Source organism: Cebus imitator, unplaced genomic scaffold (assembly GCF_001604975.1).
Source record: "Cebus imitator isolate Cc_AM_T3 unplaced genomic scaffold, Cebus_imitator-1.0 Scaffold309, whole genome shotgun sequence".
Taxonomy (NCBI): Eukaryota; Metazoa; Chordata; class Mammalia; order Primates; family Cebidae; genus Cebus; species Cebus imitator.
The window spans coordinates 1,932,707-1,953,933 of record NW_016107624.1 but is presented as its reverse complement, the minus strand read 5'-3'; the positions used below and the strand labels follow the sequence as shown (position 1 = coordinate 1,953,933).

Genomic DNA, 21,227 nt, shown 5'->3' with positions numbered 1-21,227 from the left:
TGAACCCCAACCCTTAGATATTCCAGAGGCCAGCCCAGAAGCCCCAATCAACAGGCTCCCTCTGCCTCTCCAAGTCCAGCACGAAGCTGGCCTCTATAAGCAGAGGGAATGGGCAGAGCCAGAGGAAGGCTGTGAGACAAGCTCAAGGCAGGGCAGGGCCTTCCCAGCTTCCCCAAGGACTCCCACCTGGGGCTTCCCGCTGTGGCCTAAGCCCATGGGTATGCTCAGCATGTGCCTCTGCTCCTTTGGGGTGCTCTCCCTGGGAGGCCCAGTTCACAAAGGGGCATGTGGCCTACCCAACACATCACACCGCTGTGTTGGAACAGGCCTCTTCTCCCGATGATCCTTCAAGGCCCAGCCTGAGCAGCCCAGCCTCCTCCCCGTCACGGCAGTGGCCAACGCCGTTGGTGGGCCTGTCCTCCCTGGGCTGAGATTCCACCTGAGCCACCCACCTCCCAGGGCATATGCCAGGTCTCCCTCCCACATGGGGCTTCATACCTCAGTGGAAGAGATGCCCTGCCTGATGGTAGGGAAGTCACCCTGGCTGGGAATGGCTGGGACTCACAGCCCCATAGGCCTGACATCTGGAACCCAGCTGCTTTCTGGCCCAGCTTGGTAAATCTCTGCTAGGTAAAGATGTTGGGAGCCAGGGAGGGTGGGGTAGGGACCCAGGAAGTACAGAGTGGGGAGCTGGGGAGCTGATGAGCTGAGGCCGCCTCCTGCCTGGGGCGCATGAATGAGCTGGCTGTGGAGAGGAAAGGCGAAGCATGCTTCAGCAGGCTGGGCCTGCCCAGGGAAACCTAAGGAGACCCTGGTCCTGTAACCCCAGGGGACCAGCAGGCCCAGGCCAGACCCCAAAACAGCCAGATTCTGGAGCCTGTGGTTGCAGAGTCGTCCCCTTCCTTCCCCTTCATCCTGTCCCACAAGCAGGCTCTGGCTGGCCTGGAAAGGATCCTAGCAGAAGAGAGGGCTGTGGGGAAGCTCAAGGCCCTTAGGCCACCCTGGACTGGCCTACTTGGGCAGCCCTGACCCTCCCCGCTTCCCTGGGGGCTTCTCCAAAGGAGGGATGTAGAGCAGAGGCTGCATCCACCCTGTAGCACAAACTCTCTAGGGCGAAGAGGAACAGGGCAACACAAGCCCGCAGAGGCCCAAGTGGTTCCTCCAAGGTCTCCCAGGCTACTCTTCCTGGATAGTAGAGCAAGTGGGTGGTGAAGGCAGGGCCAGTGGACCTGCACTCTCTCACTCATGTTCCTATGCATTTCCTTCCTGACCAGCCTGGAATCTACAGGCTCTGACACACAGTGTCCTTGATCCCTACCCTATCTGGGCCCAGAGGGAGCCGGTTTGCTGTGACCCTGCCAGGGTGTGCCCATGGAGGCAGCTGATAAGATGAGGGGGCTCAGGAAGGAAAAATGGTCATTTTGTCACTTCCTGAACCCAGCAGGACCAACTCATGGTCCAAGAACCGCCTCTCTGGGAAGCCAGCCCTGTCCTGTGCCTGCAGCAGCCCCTGGCCACTCCATGGCAGAGACTACCTGCTCCTTCAGTCACCCAAGGCAGGCTTCTCCCCAACCCTGGCTTCATCCCATGCCAGCATTGTTGGGCCACTTCCTTTTTCACTGCTAGTCTCTGCATTGTCAAGCTAGGGAAGCAGCATATCAGAGGCAGGGCAGGAGATGGGCACCAAAGACTGCCCAGGCTCCAAGGGGGCAGGGCTAGGCACAGCCTCCCCACCTGGGATGCTCAGGTGAAGGGAGGTGAGCAAGCACTGGTTTCTACCTTGCTCCACTCCACTCCCAGGAGGGGACACTTGTAGGCACCCACCTCTAGTCAGCACAGGGTGAGCGCCCAGTTGGTCACTTGCACATCCCTTTTTTCCTATTTCAACTGCACACAGCCCTGCCAGGAGTTTTCACCTGCCCATTTTACAGAAAGGTATAATAGGGTCAGGGAGGAGCAGTTACTCAAGCTGCTCAAGGCCCCCTGCTGGGATGGGAACCAGGTCAGTCCAGGAGCTCTGCCCACAGCTGCCCTGTGTGGTGTAGGATCTGGGGGCCGATGCCCTTATTTTCAGGGCCTCTGCTCTCCCCCAGCCCTGGGTCAGATCCCTCTCTGTTGCCCAAGGCTGAGGTGGGAGGGAAGGTGGTCCGACTGCGTGGGCCACTTCACCGCCTTGACCGCGTGCCCAGCTCAGTCTCACGACGGCTTTCCCCTCTCACATCTTGTGGTCCTTGGAGACTAGAGCTTTAGTCCCCTAGGCGAGGTGGCACCAACGAGGGCAAAAGGCCTTCACATGGGGTTTCCACCCCTGCAAATCACTTCCATGGCCCAGGTCTGAGCTACTTCTTACAACAACCCTGCCAGGACATCACACATCTATTATAGAAGCAGGTCTCAAACCAGGGAGTGGGCTCCACACTGTCTGCCCCTCCTCACCAGGGCAGAGCTGGCATCCCCAGGCCAGGCTTATCTTGGGCCATGCATCACAGGAACCACCCCACAAGTCACTTCACAGAATCTCCACGAGCCCAAGAGGCAGATTCTGACCTCAGCCCACTTCACACAAGAGAAACTGAGGCCTGCCAGGGCAAGAGATGTGCCCACCATCCCATCTTTGCTCTAGTGTGGCTGCCACACCCAAACCTTTGGGGTCCATTTCCTCACCTGAAAAAGGAGGAAGGAGGCTTGCTTCACCCAGAAAACACAGGCACTTGGCGCACACACAAGGTGCTGTGAAGGTGGCAACTTCGGCCCTCTGAGTTGTGGGGGTGAAGGGATCCCCTCTCAAGACCACACAGGATTCAATGCCAGCCCTGGAACTTGGCACTCCGGGCCACTGGCTGGCATCTACCTGCCTGCCCCAGCTGAACAGGCCCATTTTCACAGCAGCCTGCCTGCTGGGTCCCTCCATCCCAGAGAGCAGGAGTCTCAGGTGGGGTCTCAGGCACATGCTGTCCTCTCTGCCCAGAAGTCTCCTTCCCCTCTCCTATCCAACCTTCAACACCCAGCTTCCGTGCCCCTTCTTCCCTGAAGCCTTCCTGGACTCCCTGGGCACACAGCCACATCTAGGTTGTGCTGGGAAGGTCTGTCACAGAGCTGTCTCCCTGTCAGGCAGGGGGCTCCCTGTGGGTAGGGCTGGGTCTGGCTGGCTCCAAGGTCCAGAGTCTTAGAGTTCCTGGACCAAAACCCCAACACACCAGCAGCCAAGGTCAGCTAAGCTCAGAGGGCGCAGGAGGTCAGCGGGGATAAGGACAGTCCTCCCTCAGCCTGCAAACCCTGGTGATGTGGTTGTTCCCTTGGAGAAGAGACAAAGAAGGCCTGAGGGTGGGTCGTCAGAGCAGCTGCCTGTTCAAGGCCAAGTCCCAAGTGCAGCATTCCAGTGTTCATTCCAGAGTCTCCGGGAAATGCCCCTGCCTTGCTCTGTCCAAGTATGGGGTTCTTCCCCCATCCCTCTCAAGGTTAAGAGGCTCATCCTATCCTCTGTGGTTGTACCCTGCTCCCTACGACCCCAGCCCTGAGACCCTTCTAAACATGGCAAATCACTAGCCCCATGACAGCGCTCCAGGGACTAGAGGCCCTTTGCCTGTCCTCCATGGCATGGAATCCTTCCTGCTCCCAGGAAGGGGGTGGCACCATGACACCCAGGTCACACACAGGACTGTCAAGGCCACAGCTAGGGTGACCTGCCCTGGACTCCACTGCAGCAGAGGAGCTTGGCCAGGGCCTAGGAGGGCAGAGGGGAATGGGAGTTCCACTGGCCACTTCCCTAGACCACAGCAGCGCCCTTCACTGGACAAGCCACTCTACCTGGCATGGCCTCCTCACTCCTGTCCCTCTTCTCTCTCATCACGGCCTATGAGATAATCAAGTCCCAGATGCTGGCGTCTGAGCCCTCCTGAAAGGCTCCTCGCACTACACCCTGGCCAAGTGACCTGGACTCTCCTCCCCAGGTACTTCCTGACCAAGCTGCAAACTCTTACCCTCCGAGGGCCCATGTCCAAGCTGTCTCCCGAGCCTGCCCATTCTGCCTCTCCCTCCACTTCTCTGACAAACAAAGTCCATTCTCAGTTTTCAAGGCCCAGCCCAATGTTACCATCACAAAGCAGTCCCTGGTCTCTCGAGGCAGACTACTCACACCACGCTATCTAAACTGGCTCAGAGTCACAATCTCCCACCTGTCCCACTTAATTCTCATGACAATCTTGTCAGGACTAAAAAGATTCACCTAGAAAGGTGAGGCCACCTGCCCAAGATCACCTGTGTACCAAGTGGCCGAGTCAGATGTGAATCCAGTTCAGTGGAGTCTAAGACTAACTGCACCAGCCTCAGTCTGGCCTTTCCGTCATCCAGGGGTGACCCATAGCAGCCGGGCAGGGAGAAAAGGTCCACAGCCAGCTAACACACTAGCTGTGACCCACTCACTCCAGGTGGGGAAGGAAGGGCTGGGGGATACAGGATGGGGCAGCCCCTGCCCAGGGACCAGGAAACGTGGGCACAAGGCATGGGGAGCCGCTGTGGGAGACAGTGCCCGGGCCCAACAGCAGCTCATTGTGAGGGCCAGTAGCAAAACAACGGGAACATTGTCCCAGCTCCTGAGGCCTAGCCTTATCTGATAGCCTTTCAGCCAACCCACAAGCTGTTTTTCAACTCTGATCCTTTTTTTCTCTTAAAAGGTTAGTGACACAGAAGTTCAGCAAACTCATTATTCCAAGGAAGGAAAGGACCCCAAACCAAAACTTACAGTAATTAAAAAGCCCTACTTGACACAGTAAGGGTATTCTCAGCTACTGTGTGGGGGGAATTGAGAGTGGGATTATTTGGCTGGGAAAATAAGGGGCTCAGGGTCACCCTCCAAATCTTGAAAGCTCAGAGGGAGCTGCCCTGTGTAGCCCCAAAGGGCAAGGCTGGGACCGGGAGAGGCCACTACCAGCTCAATCACAGGTGTCCCCGAATGGGCCAGGCTCATCTGGTTTTAGAGAGTAGGCTCCCTGTCTCTGTCTCTGGAAGTGTGCAAGCAGAAGCTGGGAGGCCCCTTTAAGACATGCTGCATGGTTAGGGCTGCCAGGGTAACGGGCTGGGCAGTGCACACAGGCAGGCAATGGAGTGAGCCCTGGGATGAAACACACACACACACACACACACACACACACACAAATGAATGCTACAGAAATGCACCTGCAGCTGCCAGCAGGCAGGAGGACAGAGGGCCTAGTGTCAAGTGTGCCTGGCTGTAGAGCAAACCCGTCTCTATTCCTTATGAAACATGCAACCTTGGGTACTTCAAGTCATTCAACTCTCTAGGACCCAGTTTCCCCATCCACAGTGAGGGTAACGACAAACCTTCCTCACGGATTACTCTAAGGATCAAATGAGACCATGCAGGAGAGAGGGTCATGAGGGCAGGGGTGTCAGGAACTCCCATCAGTTGCTTGTGACTGTTCATGCCACCTTGGTCTACTCTATTCGCCCACCTCACTGCCAGCCACGATGCTGAGCTGGAGAAACAGCCATGAACAATACTGGTAAATGATGCACACGCTGCTATCCCCTAAGGCTGACGTTTCTGGGATAGGTCATGCTTTTGACAATTTGCAGTGACAAGATAGGACTTTCCTGGCTGTTCCCTGTTCCTGTCCCGACAACTCAAAATCTTTACATGCTCCATATCTTAGCTTTTCCCATCTGCAAAATGGGGATCAATCATATCTCCCCAAATGCTCTGGGACACCTCAAATTTCTTTAAAAAGCCCTTAATTTCCTGAAGCAAAATGAAAAGAGCAGAAGGTGTGCCTAGCAGTGAGCAGTAGACCCCTGTGAGGGGGCCCTTTGGCCCCTCTGCCTGTGATTCCCAAGCACAGCCATCCCCAGCCCCAGTCTCTAGCCCACCAGCCTGTGTGGTCCCAAGCCACTGCCCACTGCCCCAACCAGATCTGGAAGAGAAATCCTGGACAAGGTTTGTCTCCATAGAGTCGGTGCCCACCCGAAGGCTGGCGGGGCCAGCTGGTTCTGGAGTCAGGATTTCAGCACTCTCTAGGCCCAGTCAAGTCAGGACATGCCAATTATGCTTCTGCCTGTCACAGCCTGGCAGGTCCGGGGGCTGTGCTAGAAGTCTCTGCCCACACTGGAAGGAGACAGAGCCTGGACACGGTCAGAATGAATGCACTGACCTGCTGGGAATCAAGTGGCAGGACATAAACAGGGCAGTGCCCTGACTGGTATGTCCAGCAGAGCTCTCTCCCCAAGCCCAGCCTTGCCCTGCTGGTCTGGGAACCGGCTGCTTAGAAGGCCAGTGCTCACTCCTAGCCCAGCTAGGATCCCAGGGGAGAAGAGAGGAATGCAGCTGCCTGGTGGCTCCCAGGGCCCTGGGGAGACAGAGCCTCTCCTAAAAAGGCAGAGAGGTTGGCTTCCCTCCCGGGGAAGTCTTCCAGGGACGACAGGGCTGAGAGGTGTGGTCCCTCTCAGCCCGGGGTTCCCTCAGGCCAAGGTAAGGGGCAGGTCCTAGCAGTCACCAGGACCCAGTGCGACGCCCCCATACACACAAAGAGCCCTGAGCTGGGAAACAGGGAGGCACCTGGCCTTCTGCCCTCACCCTGGGAGCCTGTGCTTTCCCCACATCACAGGGCTGAGCTGGCAGAGGAGGGTCCACACCCTACAACCAAAACAGGAGGACAGGGCAGCTCACTGCTTGCGACGGCTACAATGCAGCCAGAGGCCTGGTGTCCTGTGGTACCCACTATAGGCTGACCGAAGGAATGGCACTGTGGCAGCCTGGACCTAACAGCCACTCACTAAGCACCTGCTACGTGCCAGCTGCAGGTGTTCTTACCAAAGGACACAGATCCTCTCATGGCCTTCCCCCAACAACGCTGCACAAAAGGCAGCATCGCGCCAGAACGGGAAAGCAGGGATTCACACTCAGGTCCCACGAGCCCTGGCTCATGAGGCAACTTTTCCTGCACACACCCACTTAGTCCAAAAGGTTCACTGGAAGCTTTAGGGTGTTCTCTAAAGAGGAAACAGAAGCTTGGAGACAGGGAGTGGCTTGGTTAGGTCACATGGTCCAGAAGTGAAAGCTGGGGTTCTAATGGCCTGATCACCCTCTGCACCTGCTCCGCAGGGGGTTAGGCCTGGAGTCCAGGGATCCAATCACCCAGCACCCCAGCAAGGGCCCATTCCTCTCCCTGAGGGAGTCCCAGGTCTCTGTCCCAGCTCTATCTAGAATCTATGATACACCTTGAATGTGTTTCCTCCCCTCTTTAGGTGCCGTTTCTTCACACGCTGAGCTACTTCAGAGAAAGCCACAAACACCCTACGTCAACTCCCTAGAACATAAGGGACAATAAACTATCACGACTGCTACCACCACCACCAGCAGTACCTGTAGTAACATAAAAGCAGCATCTCACTGCTGCCTGGGGCGAATTGGGCCAAAGCTCAGGGGAGACCAGGGATTCGAGAGGGCGCTGGCACTGGCTCCTGAATGAGAGGCAGCCTTCAGCATCCTCTCCCCATATAAACTGTGCAGGCCAAACAGAGTTTTCAAAAAACAAGAACACAAAATTTACCTTTCCACTTATTTCTTTTTTTGGGAAGGTGGGGGCATGCAGAGAGACAGAGAAAAGAAACAAAAAACTTTCCATCTAATCCCCAAAGTCATCCTGCAGCCGGAATAATTTCAGGTTTTTAATCAATAGCTGTCAGACTTGTCAAATTACTTTGGGAACCACAAAGCAGCTTTTAAACATTCATAAACCTCAGTAGAACAGCGAAGTGCCCTGAATTTTAAAAGAAGAGCATCTACGGAACGCTCATTGACGAGGGTGAGCAGTGGGCAAATCGAAAATGAGCTGTGGGCTAGCTGCCGCTGCCCCTCCTGCTTCTGAGCAGCGACAACTCTCCAGCCCTCCCTGGACTATAGGAAAAACTACCAGGCTTGGCCTAGCCACTCAGAAAGTTTAGGGAGGGTGACAGCCCCCCCACCCCCAACCCCAGGAAAAGGGCCCAACTCCCCTGCACCTGGGGCTCCAACCCCAGACACAACTGCAGCAACCCTGAAGCTCCCAGGCTCTAGAGCCCATCATAGATGTGCTAGCCCACTGCCCTCCCCGAATCTCTCCATTTGGATCACTCCTGAGAATGTTTCAAGGCCCTGACCCAGGCGCTCCCTCTCCTTGAACTCAGTCTGTGCCTGGCTCCTCCTCACACGTGAACAGACCTATGCATCACGGCTTGAGTGGGACTGGTTTCTAACTGGTCCCTGCACCTCCAACAGCCGCCTCAGGACCCTGGGGATGCAAGACCCAAGTGGGAAATGATAATGAAACAAAAAGAATAAACGAGCTGAAAAGTGAGAATTTCATTCTCCAGGAAGTGCTTCCCTCTGAATCTAATTCCTCCCAGCTCTCTACATCCAGGAAGCCCTCCCTAGCCCATGCTCAGCCCGACAACAGAATGTGGAGACAGAGGCAGCAGCTTCTTCCATCTCATCTCTTCCACCCAAGACCTGGGTGCCATGCCACGTGGCTTCCTGGGACCATGTGGGCCATTCATGTTGGGGTGATCTAGGGATGGCCTCCTTCCCCCATCCTTGAGGGCCAGGTTTCCTGCCTCAGCCAAGGACCAGCCGCTTGTCCGCACAACCCCAGCTCCTAGCACTATGCTGGCTGAATGTGGTACGTAGGCATGGTTCCTTAAAAACACACACATAAAACTCTGTGACTTTGGTAAAATTAAACTGTGTGCCTCAGCTTTCTCATCTGGAAAATAGGGACATCACCACCTTTGGCTGTAGGGCTCACCTGACCTACAGCAAACTCTCCATACACAGCCCCAGTGATCAGCCCTGGCTGCCCCCATGCCCATCCAGGCTAGGCTGAGACTGCCTTCCCTGGGCATTCTGTCCCTTCCCGCACGCCCCTCCTGCCAGCACTTCTCTGGATGCTCCTGGCTTCTTCTGGGGCCCAGGACATTTTCAAGGTCTGTCTCTCACTCTGCCCAGCAGATCCTTCCTGACTCTCCCAACAGCTGAGCTCTCAAAAAGCCTCTCTGCCAACGACCCCAGACCACCTTACCTGTTCCATCTCGTCACTCCAAGAGCAGACTTCAGAGTACAGGTCGTTTTAAGCAGGCATCTCACAGACTACCATTTAAGAAGAGATGGACAAATCTAGGAACAAATGCTGGCATCCTAGACTCCAGCCCCACTGGTCACCATAGCTCAGCTATCTCTTCCATTCCAGCCACCATTTGGGACAGAGGGGCTTTGTGGCATACAAGGCTCCCTCCTTGTTAGCAGCCTGAGCTCAGACAGGCAGAAGAGTCGAAGATGTGAGGGAAGGAGCGGGGGGTCAAAGGAGCATAGACCTCCATGGGCCTCTCCTGCATCTCAGCTTCCTCTGCTGTCAAGTGGGATGCCCTTGCCTCCTGCCAGAACTTGCTGAAGATGCATCATAGTAAGGCACTCCCCATCCTGATCCTGGGCAGTTGTACAGCCACCAGCGCAGCCACTGAGTGCCTCCACTATGTCAGCACGAAGCATGTGGAGCTATGGGCCTAGGGATGGCAGCTGCCCATTCCTCCCAAACCCTGAGGTCTGGAAGTCCGCCTGGGGCACCAAAGCAGCTGCTTCTCAGACTGTAACTAGCAGGAGACAGCCAGGAGTGTTCAGCAGCAGCAAGACAACAGGAAGGGGGCTGTCAGTAAGCCACAGGGTCCCAGGCCACTGGCACGGGCAGAAACTCAGAGACACCATGTCAAAGAAAACCAGGAGTGTGGTTACTGAGTTCCGCCTGCTGCTAGTGACCGTGCACCAAAGCCACCTGTGGCTCTCATGTACCTGCTCACCCACCATACCACAGCAAGCCCACATACCTGGGAAGTGCAGTAGCAGGCACTGGCTCTGTACCTCTGACCCTCACACAGCTAACTGCAGTAGAGAATGAGGCTCTGAGACCTCCAGGGGCTTCCCAAGGCCAGTTTGTCAGACCTCAGGGTCCGCCCTTTCCCCCCTCATTCCACACTGGCTGACTCCAGGCTAAGCTAAGCTAGCCTTGTCTGTCATTTGTCACCTGGCCCACAGGATTCCAACTGAGAAAGCAACTTACTTAAAGTCCAGCTTTCCAAGGTACATTTCCAGGTTCCAACCCAGTCATACCAGCCCTGCTTGGCCCTATCTGGCTCATCATGCTAAATTGCATGCCTCTGCTCAAGGGGTTGCACTCCAGCAGCCTATCTGTCTATGCCCGGCTCAAAGGCCACCACCTCCACAAAGCCTTCCCAGAACCGACAACTCCCTCCAGGCTCCCGCCAGGCTTTGCACCTATACACACGCCCTCTGCTCTGAAGCAGAGGCTCAGAGAGGTCAAGCAGCTTGCCTAAGGCCACAATTCACAGGCACGGAGGTGGAGCAGGACACCTGGCACTTGAGCTCTAACTCCAAACTCTCTTCACTGCCTGTGGATGCCTCAGGTTTTCACCAAACCTACAAAATCCTATGACCAAATGCACAACTTTTAAGTAACTACAGGAACCTGGGTCACCAGAAATGTACTAAGAGCCCTGCCTTTGGCACCTCCTGGGTGGCTGTCTGTAAAACAGTGAGGACACCTACTGGCAGGCAGTCTCATCCACCCCCAGCAGTGGTAATGAAGGTGGTTAGGACCAACCTGCACTGAGACTTGGCTGTAACAAGCCCAATCCTTCCTCTGACTTCTCCAGAAATAGGTACTTGCCCAGTGAAGATGCTATCACACCAAAGTGATCTGGCTTCTGACAACTGTTTCAAGTATTTAAGCAGAGCCAAAACACACTCCTGGCCCAGATACAGCCTTCCCAATCTCCCACCCGCCTCCACCCCACCCAGCAGGCCTGGGCCCCACGGACTAGGGAGTGGAAGCAGGAAGCGAGGAGGAAAAAGAAAGCTCTGCTGAGGGGCTGGGGCAGAGATACTATGGCCCCCAAACCCCAGTGCAGCCCCACCCAGTCAGCTCAGAGCAAAGGCCAGCTCAGAGCAAAAGCTCCTCAGTTCAGAAAACTTGTCAACAGTCCCTGGCATTTCCCGGTTTTCAACGGAGCACACCACAGGGGCCACTGCGCCTGGGGGACGGAGCGACTCACACTGGGCTTCCTCTCATTTTAAAAACTTAGAACAGCAACAGCTCTTCTTGGTGTCCTGCTTTTTGGCAGGGCCATCCTAACTGCTTCCACATCTGCACAGAGGGGCAGAGACGGCATCCCAGGGTATTCTGGAGTCCCTCTGGGGACTGGCTCCTGTGACAGTTGCTCACTGAGGGTGTCTGCTGCCACCCAGCTCATTCAGGTCCCCCTGGACCCTAAGGCTGCCTCCCTCCTGGCTTTCCCAGCCTCCCTTGTTCTAAGCTGCACTCAGGCCACTCACCATCCCTCAGCATGGCCACTGGGCTTGGGAAGCCGAGTGGCCGGGCCAGCCTTCCCGCTGTCCGCTGCTCCCTGCTGTCCCTGGCCAGCCCAGGCCCGCTTTGCTCCCAGACACGCCACTCCAACCCTGTCCGCTGGGACTAATCATGGTTAGTTCAACAAAGGCTATGTTCCAACTCTCTGTAATGTGCTTTTAAAGGGCCAGTGTCCTACTTGGGCCTGCTGGGTCTTAAAGGTACAGGTTCCTTTTTCTTGTACAGGAAACGGGAAAGCAAAAAAAACAAAACTCCAAAACTCATGATCAGGTTAGAGGCCCTGGGCTTCTGAGGAAGATTTTAGACACAATGAACAATAGTAAAACTTCAAATTCCATGAAGGTCCCAAAAAAGCTCAAAAATCAAACAAGGAAGCTAAATCTCAAGAATAAAAGAATGGATGGTGGCCCTCTTTGGGCACTATGTGCTGGGCACAACACTGGGTACTTTATGGCCCGGTCTCATTTACTCCTCACCACTCCACAGACAGGCATTACCATTGCCCCATTTTTCGGATGAGGAAGCTGAGGCCGCAGGGGCTCCCCAGCTCGCCAGGACTTGACACAAGCCAGCAGCAAAGCTGGACCCACCCCGTGAGGTTGGTCATGGCCAGTATTCCTCCCACCTGCTCCCTGCACAAGGCCCAGCTGTTCCACGTCCTCCAGTGTTTCTCCTTCATGAAGAAAGAAGGGGGTGAGACGAGGAGTCACCTGTCACAGGTGTCCCACCACCAGGCTTTCAGTTTGAGCCTCAGAATCCTGCAGGGTCAGGTCTATCTTTCCCTCCATCTTCCAGGTGAGAGGACTGGAAATCATGGCTTCTGACACAACACGAAAGGAGACAGAGGAACACTAGGGGAGGGCGAAAGCAGAGAAAACGGGGGAGTCAGAGGGAGGATGGGGGGAGAAGCAGGTGCAGGGAACTGAGGTAGAGGGGGCAACCATCCTTCCAAGCCAGGACTCAGGCAAGCTGGCTGAGGACCTTCCGCTGTCCACAGGAATGGGGCTTCTCCTGGGCAAGGGTGGGCAGGGCCTGACTAGCTACTGGAATAGGAGTGGGACGGGGAGAGGAAGGGAAGAGAGGCTTGACTGGGTCTCGGCACCTGGTCTAAAGTATCCTCAGAGAAGCATGGGCCATTCTGGCACCTGTAGTGCCTGGGCCCACAGTAGGTGCTGTGTGGCTATCTTCTTTTTTTTCTTTTTCTGAGGTGGAGTTTCACACTTGTTGCCCAGGCTGGAGTGCAATGGTACGATCTCAGCTCACCGCAACCTCTGCCTCCTGGGTTCAAGTGATTCTCCTGCCTCAGCCTCCGAGTAGCTGGGATTACAAGCATGTGCCAGGACACCTAGCTAATTTTGTATTTTTTTAGTAGAGATGAGGTTTCACCATGTTGGTCAGGCTGGTTTCAAACTCCTGACCTCAGGTGATCACCCACCTTGGCCTCCCAAAGTGCTGGGGCAGGTGTGAGTCACTGCACCTGGCCCAGTGTGGTTATCTTCTGTCAGAAAAGCCAAGGCCAGGAGGCATCTTCAGATCCAACTCTGCAGGAGCTGAGTCATTCAAGAATTTAGCACCCTCACTCTTGTTTCTATGATGCCTGCAAGTCAAATAAGTTTCAGCACGTATCGCCTGATAGGAAAGAAGATGACCTCTGAAGCCAGACTAAGTTCAAACCTGGACTCTGCCACTTGTAAGCTGTGTGGTCTTGGACAGGTTAAGTCACCTGTCTGAGCCTCTCTCAGATTCCCTTCCTATAAAATGGATATAATAATAGTATTTACGTCATAGGATTGCCAAGAGGATACAGAACAAAGCCCGGCTGAGAGTAAGCATGTAACAAAGGCTAGCCTTCAGCTGGGGTACAGGAAGCTGCCCCAAGATAGCTGGAGGCACAAACAGGAAACTGGCCTCTTGGGTAGTGACCCTGGCCGAGTCATTTCTTTCTCTCAGCCTGTTTTTTTCTATAAAAGGACCCTCAGTGATTTCGAGGCAGGACTACCCCTTTGCCACCTCCCAGATGCCTGGTCCGCCCCATAAGGAGACAAAGACAGAAGGTGAGAAACACTGAGAAATCCTTTGAGGCCTGAAAATAGCCTGCCTTGGCCACCCAGGCCAGGCTAAGAAAGTCTTCTGGGTAGGAGGGACAGAGCAAGGGAGAAGCAAGAGCCACACAGGCTGTCAGGAGGCAGCATAAGGCTTCGCCTCTCTGGGTGGGGACCTGCTCCCAGACTTCTCTGAGTTTGTCTTCCACTGCTCAGACACAGTCATGGGATGTGATCCGGCTGAGCTCATCCTACCCATGGGGAGCTCTGCATCAGCCATAGGGCCACCCTACATGCCTGCTGCAGAAACAGCCTCCCCAGATGCTGGAGGCTTGCCGCAAGCATCCCCAAGGCCTGACAAGGTTCAAGGCTTGCCTCATCCTATCTTCCTGGAGAAGAATGTATCTGATGTGCATGCAGGGAGAGGATGAGGTGTCGAGCATCAGAGGAAGCAGGTGGTTGGGAGGCAGGAGGAATGCCTTGGAGCCCTGGCAGAACATCTGACCACTATTTCTGAGAGGCAGTAGGAGACCTGGGTGTCTTATACCCCACCCCTACTACCTCACCCCCAGGGACAGTCAGTGAGAGGAGGCCCGATTTGGGGGTTTTGCAGGCCCAGGCTGCAATTCTGGTCGTGTCACTTAGCAACTGTGGAACCCTGGGCAAGTCCTTTCACTTTCCTGAGTCTCAGTTTCCTCATGTATAAAATGAGGTAATACACTATCCCCTGCAGGTAACAGATGTAAAAACTGGTTAACCAGGAAAAGCATTTAACAAAGCAACTGGGAACCCAAAAGACTCAAATTATTTGAGTGCCATTCATTCAACAAACTCTGGAACCGACCAGGGGTTCAGTAGACCTTAGGTTGCCTTCAACTTTGTGCCAACCCTGCACCCTCAAGCCAAATGCATTCAAAACCCTCCGATGAGCCAGCAAAGTCCTGGAGCAGGGTTGTTGGGGGTGAGGGTTAGAGCTCCTGGCCACCAAAATATTGCATACAAAATCTCAAACTTCTCCAGAGCCAAACACATAAAGGAGCCTTCCAGAGAAATGCCTTTAGTGTAAAGGAAGTCTAGCTCTGCTCTAGGAAAAAACCTTGAGGTAAGCCAGGCTCCAGGACATTCTTATATAGGGGCCATGGACCCAGAGAGACTGAGGCAAGGAAAAGGGTTGATGTGGGGAACACAGGGTCAGCAGACTCAGCGTGAGTCCAAAAACGTGACAGTCAGCGAGCCATCCAGGGAGGGGATGGAGAGGGCTCAGAGAGCTGGGAAAGATCACTGTGGGTGGCCCGTCGTGCTCCTGAATCAGAATCTCTAGGCTGAGATCCACTGGGTCAGCCGCTGGTAAACCCACACCGTGGACAGAGAACATTCAGGCCCCTACCCTGGCCCTCCCCTACTCAGCTCCCTGGCCAGCTGGGTCCTCAAGCACTTCTCTGCCCACTGCTGCCCCCGCCGCCTTCTCCTCGCCTCCTTTTCCCACTCAACATATCTGTCTGTTCTGACCCCACTGGGTCCCCTTGAGGACACCAAAGGCCTCCATGTTGCCAAAGCCAACCAGTTTCTGCACCTTATCACCCCTGAGTCCAGCCACCCTGCTCCAGCTTTCCTCTGTCCTCAGAGGCTGCTGGCACCTAACCTCCTTTCCTCCAGGTCCTCAGGGCTGTTTCGGAGGCACTCTTCCTTAGCACAACACTTTCCTCTGGTGGTCCTATCCACTCCCGTAGCCCTAAATACCTCCAGCATGCTCACGACTCCTAAGTGTACCCCCAGCCCTCCCCTCCTCTGAGCTCTGGACCCACACGTTTCCATCCCGGCCTGACAGTGCCTCCGGGACACCTCACGGAGCTTTACATCTGAAATGTCCAGCATGGAGTCTCAGCAGCAAAGCCAGGAGCCCTTCCTTTCCCTGGCCTTTAGAATCCAATCCAACACAAATCCTGCTGCTACCCGCTCTGAAATCCCTCACCCCCGTTTACTCCTCTCCATCTTCCCCAGGCAGCCTGCTGTCCAGGCAGCCTCCCCAGCCATTGGGAGTCAGAGGGACCCTTCAGAAATGCAAATCAGATTACTGAACTCCTCATCTTAAAGCCCGTCAAATTACTCCTGACCACATTGAATAAATCTGAACTGCTTCCCAGTGAAAGACGTTGGCAGGCGTGACCTACCTACTCCCTGACCTCATCCAGCAATACCCAACACCTCCCACCACACACAGCAAAGTCTCTTGTTTCCTGCTCAAGGACTTTGTACTTGCTGCTCCTAGCTCCAGTGCACTCTAACAGCAAATTGGTGAGCTTCTGGCATCTTTTGCAACTCAATCCTTCCCTGACTGCTCCATCTAAGGTCCTGCCCTGCCCCCATTACTCCCTAGTGAAACACTTGGCTTGTTTGCTTCACAGCATCTTGCTCTTGCAGCTAGCAAATACTTAAGTGCAAACTTATGTGCCAAGCACTATTTAGGCACAGGGAAGACAGGTATTGAACAAAGCAGACAGAAATCCCTGACTCACATTTCAATAGGGAACTTCACCCAATTGGGAATCACTTTGTTTCCCCACTCATTTCTTATCTGCCTCTCCTGTCAGAAGGTAAGCTCTGTGTGGCCAAGCTCTACATGTTGCATTTCTGTATCTTCAGAGAGGGTCTGATGTGGTGTAAGAGCTCAGTAAGTCCCGAGGAAATCAAGATGCAAAAACAAAGACCAGGGAAGCTAAAGAACCAAACCCTAAACCCTGACAGAGACATATGACATCAAAAGCCAGGTCTTCAATGCCTCCCTTGGCGTCTCTCCCTACCCCTGGGGGCCTCAAGTGGGAAGAAAAGCTTCTGTGACACCCCAGCCTTCTGGGGTCAGGCAGAGGCACATCTGTCAGCTTTGTTTAACTGCTGGGGAACAGATGGGTGATGCAGACCTGAGAGGTTAGGGAGGCTTCTTGAAGAAGTTAGATCTGAACAAGGCCACCCACACCTCCCTCCCAGATCTAGGGAGGAAGAAAACAAATTTGTGTTTTAGGGCTCCGATGTTCTGTGCTCTAACAGGAAAGAAGAAAAAATGCCTTTACTTTTTATTAGTGCCTAGATCAATAAAACTTTTAGGAGTAAAGCTTCTCTCCTGCAATACTAACTGCAACAGAGAAAGGGAGAGAGAGAGAGAGAGAGAGAGAGAGGGAGGCAGGGGGGGAGGGAGAGAGAGATAGAGATGTGGATTACTAAATCTATCTCAGAGAGGCAAGGCTGGGAGAGATGGAGGGCACAGGAGCACGGGCAGCTTCCCTCTCACCTGTGCTGGGAGCCTCTGGCTAAAGTCCCTCATTAGCCCTGCAGATTGGGTCAAGGCCCACTCCTCATGGTTCCCTGAGCCTAGGTCAGCAGCCACGCCAATGGACGCCCACCTTCCAGGGTCCCCACAACCTTGCTTGCATGGCTGTCTCTGTGCTGTGCCCTCAAGCTTCTCCCCAGCCCACCTCCCACCTCCAGGCTAGAAAGTCCAGGAGGGCAGGGCTTGCTTCCCTGGAAGAGGAGCCAGTTTAGCAAGCCCCAGCCCCCAACTTCACTCTTCCTCCCAAGTCCGAGGGAATCCCCCATTCAGTCCCTTAAGCCTTGTACCTTCAAAGCACACCAACAAGCCCTGCCCACTGAGGACTGAGTTCTGGAACCAGGCCTCCTTGGAGAAATAGCTCCTCACCCTCCAGCCCAATCCACTCCCATCCAAAGCCTGTCTGACCCCATGATTGACTAGAGACCCACCCACAGGGGAGGAAGTTTCCTTGTGGCTTCTGTCCTCCCTCCCACAGAGCCTCAAACAGACCTTTGTGGTGGGGGCGCAGGCCTCTCTGCTGACCTGGTTCTGGGCACTTGCAACCCCGGAGGCCCTGGAGCCAGATCTGGCTTCCGAAGATGGCCTGGTCTCCAGTGAGCAGCCCCTCCGGCCCGGCCCAGGATCTTGCCGAAGTTGTCACCGAGAAGTCCAAGGCCACAGAGGCCCATTCCTGAGGGTGGTGCTCACCCAGGCACCTCTCCTGGACAGATCAGGAGGCCTCTTGGGGCCGGCATCTAAGAGGTGAGCCTAGGAGGGCTTCCCCTTCCTGAAAAGCACGTGCTGAATCTGTGTCTTCCAAGCTGAAATTTCAAAAATGACTTAAATAAACACCGTGGTGACAACGTCTAAAGGTTTCCGTGTCCTTCAGGAAACAAGTGGAAAATTACAGTCTTCCATACAGGTAACCACAAGGCACAACCACCAAATCCAAGAAGACGAGAAAGACTCCTGAAAGCAAAATATCGCTTCCAGCCACGGCAAGTCTCCCTCCAAGGAAGGGCCTCTGGGCAGGGTGCAGACCGGAGCACAGAGCTCTGGGTCAGGAAAGAGGGAGGAGCCGTCCTACAGGCTCCTCCTTTAAAATGCTGACTCCGCCCAAGGTCATATCCAGCCCCAAGCCCCGCCTCTGGGCTTTGGCATTTGCCATTCCGTCTGGTCTGTAATGCCGGGACTGGAGACATGGCTGGTTCCTCCTCATTCTGGTCTCACACCAAAAGTCCCATCCCAGAAGAGGACTTCCCTCACCACTCTAGCTAAAGGGGCAACTTCCACCTCCCAACTTACTACCCAGCTTCATTTTCTTCACGGAACAGCCCTGAAGTCATCTTGTTTGTTTCTGTTTTTTACCCACCATGAAAATGTCCAGTCTACGAGAACACAGGGCATGCCCTGGTAATTCCAACATAGCTCGAACCAGAGCCCGGCACAAAGTTGGCACCCGACAGATGTACTGAATGAATGAAGGCATTTTTCAAGCTGGTCTGAGCCAGGTCAGCCAGAGCGGTGGAAAGCAGGTGCGGGGTAACCAAAGGACTTGGGGACGCGCCAAGGTAACCTCCCCCGAGTGCCGCTCCCAGAGCATTCCGGACTAACCTAGGGCTGCGCCACGCCCCAAACCCTCTCCAGCCCGGAAGTGGCCGGCCCCACCCCCAGCCCTCTGGGCACGCCCACCCACCCCACAGCAGCAGGCCCCGCCCTTCCCAGGCCCGCCAGCCGGTAACATTCCGCCGCCAGCTGCTTCCAGCTGCGGCCACTTCCCGCTCGCTTTCCGCCGCTGCTCTTCGGGCAGCGTCCGGGGCCCTCTGCCTTACAACCTCTTCCCCACCTTCGTGCGAGTCTGGGTCCTCACCGACCCCGCCAGCCCCTCACTCGCCCGCGGCCCGACTCCCGCGGCGCATTCCAGTTCGGCCCCACCAGCCCCACCCCAGGTTTCTCGGGCTTAGACCAGCGCAGCCCAGAGACCTAACCTAACCAAGGCAAACGCTTTCCCTTCCCCACATTTCCATTCAAACATTTTACCAAGTGAACACAACTGAGGTCCAGGCAAGACCAGGAGTTTGCCTACCAGGATCACCTAACCCGATTCCCCACCCTGACTTGGGACTAGACAGCCTAAGCTGGGAAGGGCGCTGGGTTCCCAGGCAGCAGTCCCAGGGTTCAGGTTTCTGCTCTACAGAGGCGGTTTTCCTTTCTGGAAAGCATCCGGCTAGTCCAGCAGGACAGAGGGTGCAGGGAGGGAGGAGACAGGTGAGCTGTGTGAGCTGCCCAGGTTCAAAAGTGAGCCCAGAAGCATGGGGGAGACAAACCCCTGACCCAGCTGCTGGCCTGGAGATTCATCCTTGGGTCACTTACCAGGCCCTCACCGAAACAAAAACCCCTAAGGGAAGGGCACACCCAGCCAACCAGGTATTTTTGCCTGGGGTCACCACTCTTCCTATCACACTAGAGAGGCCACAGCAATGGTATCCACTTACTGAGTCTCTACCACATGCAAGGTATCATACCATCACACCTCCCTCCCTTACAGACACCAGCTAGAGGTGCTAATCCAGCAGAGGCCAGAAACCCAAAGCTGCACAGCGTCCTAATGTAAATATGGATGAACAGAAGCCAGTGGGAGAACAAAAGCCACCACCTGGAGTCCTGCCTACGTCCTGCCCGGCTCCTCTTCCTCCACCTTAAGGCATCACAGACCCCAGGTCAGTCCTTGGCAGTTGCAGCCTGCTCCAGGACTTCAGCAAACAATACAGAGCTCCTACTAAGCTGCAGGCTGTCAGGCACCTACTGTGTACAGGCAGGCAGGAGACTGGCTGGGGCAACTGCAGGACTGGGAAGAGGTTTTACTGTGACCCCGGCAGCAGCTCCCAATCTGGAAGGTCCCTGACTCATTCCATCCCCTGCTTGGTCCTAGGATCCAGGCTCAGCTCTGCTGTGCACACAGGCAATCCAATACCACACAGTCTGCCCATGTTTGCATCCATTCACACCTCCAAAGCCCAAAGGGCTACCTGGCTCCCCCTACTGCCTAAAAGGCTCCCAGCCAGAGGTGCACTTACAGTGTTCTGTCCCATTCCTTCTGAATTTTCCCTCAGAGTTTTCCTCTCTGTTTATCCAATGTCTTAATAAAGTTTCCTAGCAGGGGAAAGGTGAAGATAAGAGTCTGAGAGAGGTCCTGGGGCCAGAGAAGCCCTTTTGGCTCCAGAGCAGCCAAGCCAACAAAGAAGGGGAAAGCAGAGTGCATCCTCTGAGTACCACCTCCCTCTGGGGTACACGTTCCAAGTCAGGTCTGCTCCCACTGATTTCACAATCATGGCAACAAACAGGCACGGCAGATACTATGACTACTTTATAGATGAAATCAAGTCTGGAATAGGTAAGTCATTTGCTCAAGTTGACCCAACTATATCTGAAAGTGTGCCTCACCCCTAGACAACTGTTTCTGCACCTTTTACTTGTCCCCTCTTGTTTCCCTCCTCAATCTGAATACTTCTTCCTCCCAGAAGCTTTCCTAGATTTCCCCCAGGCAAGAAATCATCCCCTGTTGATTCATCCGCACTGTTATAGTATCTTGTTGTAAGAAAACAGGGCCCTATGGCAGGGCCTTTTCCTCCGCATGACAGCTCTCACAGGAGGGAGTCACGAGCTAACAAGCAACGAGCCTGCATCTGAGAGTGAGAATATGTCCATCTCCAGGGGGTCTCCCTTCCTCGCCAGCTGTCTGCCATAGTATCCTCTGTGGCTCACTGCTCCTAGCCCCTGCTCAGAGGTCTGCATAATGGCTTACAGGCTCCTGTCAGCAACATCTTTAATAACACATAAAAGTACAGAGTACACAGTGACCATTCCTGGCCACATGCAGCTGGGCGAATTTCAGAGGCTGCCCTGATCCAGTCCCTCCTGGTTTCAGCATCTCCTGTGGCCACAGAGCAAGCCCAGAGCCTTGGGCCTCGCCTATCAGTAGGTCCAGCCTGTCCCAGCACACTCCTCACCTTTACACCTGGAGGTTGTCACTGGCAGCAGTCACAAGGCCTGCCTCCTTTTTGACTCTTCCCCATGCATGTCCTGCCTTTCTCATAGTCACAACCTTATTTCCACTAGCCTCCCCTCCTGCCCCCATTTCTAATTTTCATTCTCCTTTCAAGGCCCAGCTCAACTGCCCCCACCTGAGGGAAGCCTTCCCAGTGGCCCCGGGCACAGGAAAGTGCACAATCGCTCCCTCTCTCTGCCTGAATTCCCGGTCTGACTCCCCTTCTCCCGGGTACTGCTGCCTGCCCGGCCAGGCCTTCCTTGGGGTCTGTCCATCTCTGGTTCTCAGGGCCTAGGGGACCCCATATATGAGTGATGGAGAAACATACACTACAGGCTGTCTTCTCCCTAGAGCTCAGGACGTTCCTGTCTTGTCTTCTTTCAAATCTGAAGATGTCCTCAGCA

The 21,227-nt window shown here is 54.9% G+C and overlaps 1 protein-coding gene across 12 annotated transcripts in view; it reads right to left on the bottom strand.

Moving 5' to 3' along the window:
* The window catches only part of LOC108285860 (DAB2 interacting protein), a 213,462-nt gene that overhangs the window by 29,929 nt on the left and 162,306 nt on the right, over window positions 1–21,227 (bottom strand). Inside the window, exon 1 of one of the 12 annotated variants that reach the window (XM_017503335.2) lies at window positions 12,140–12,275. The exons of 10 other annotated variants lie outside the window; for them this stretch is intronic. The gene's annotated coding sequence lies outside the window, so the exon portion shown is untranslated. Of the gene's footprint in view, window positions 1–11,395; window positions 11,483–12,139; window positions 12,276–21,227 lie in introns of those variants that run through there. One more of the 12 variants, XM_037729523.1, reaches the window with a different exon arrangement.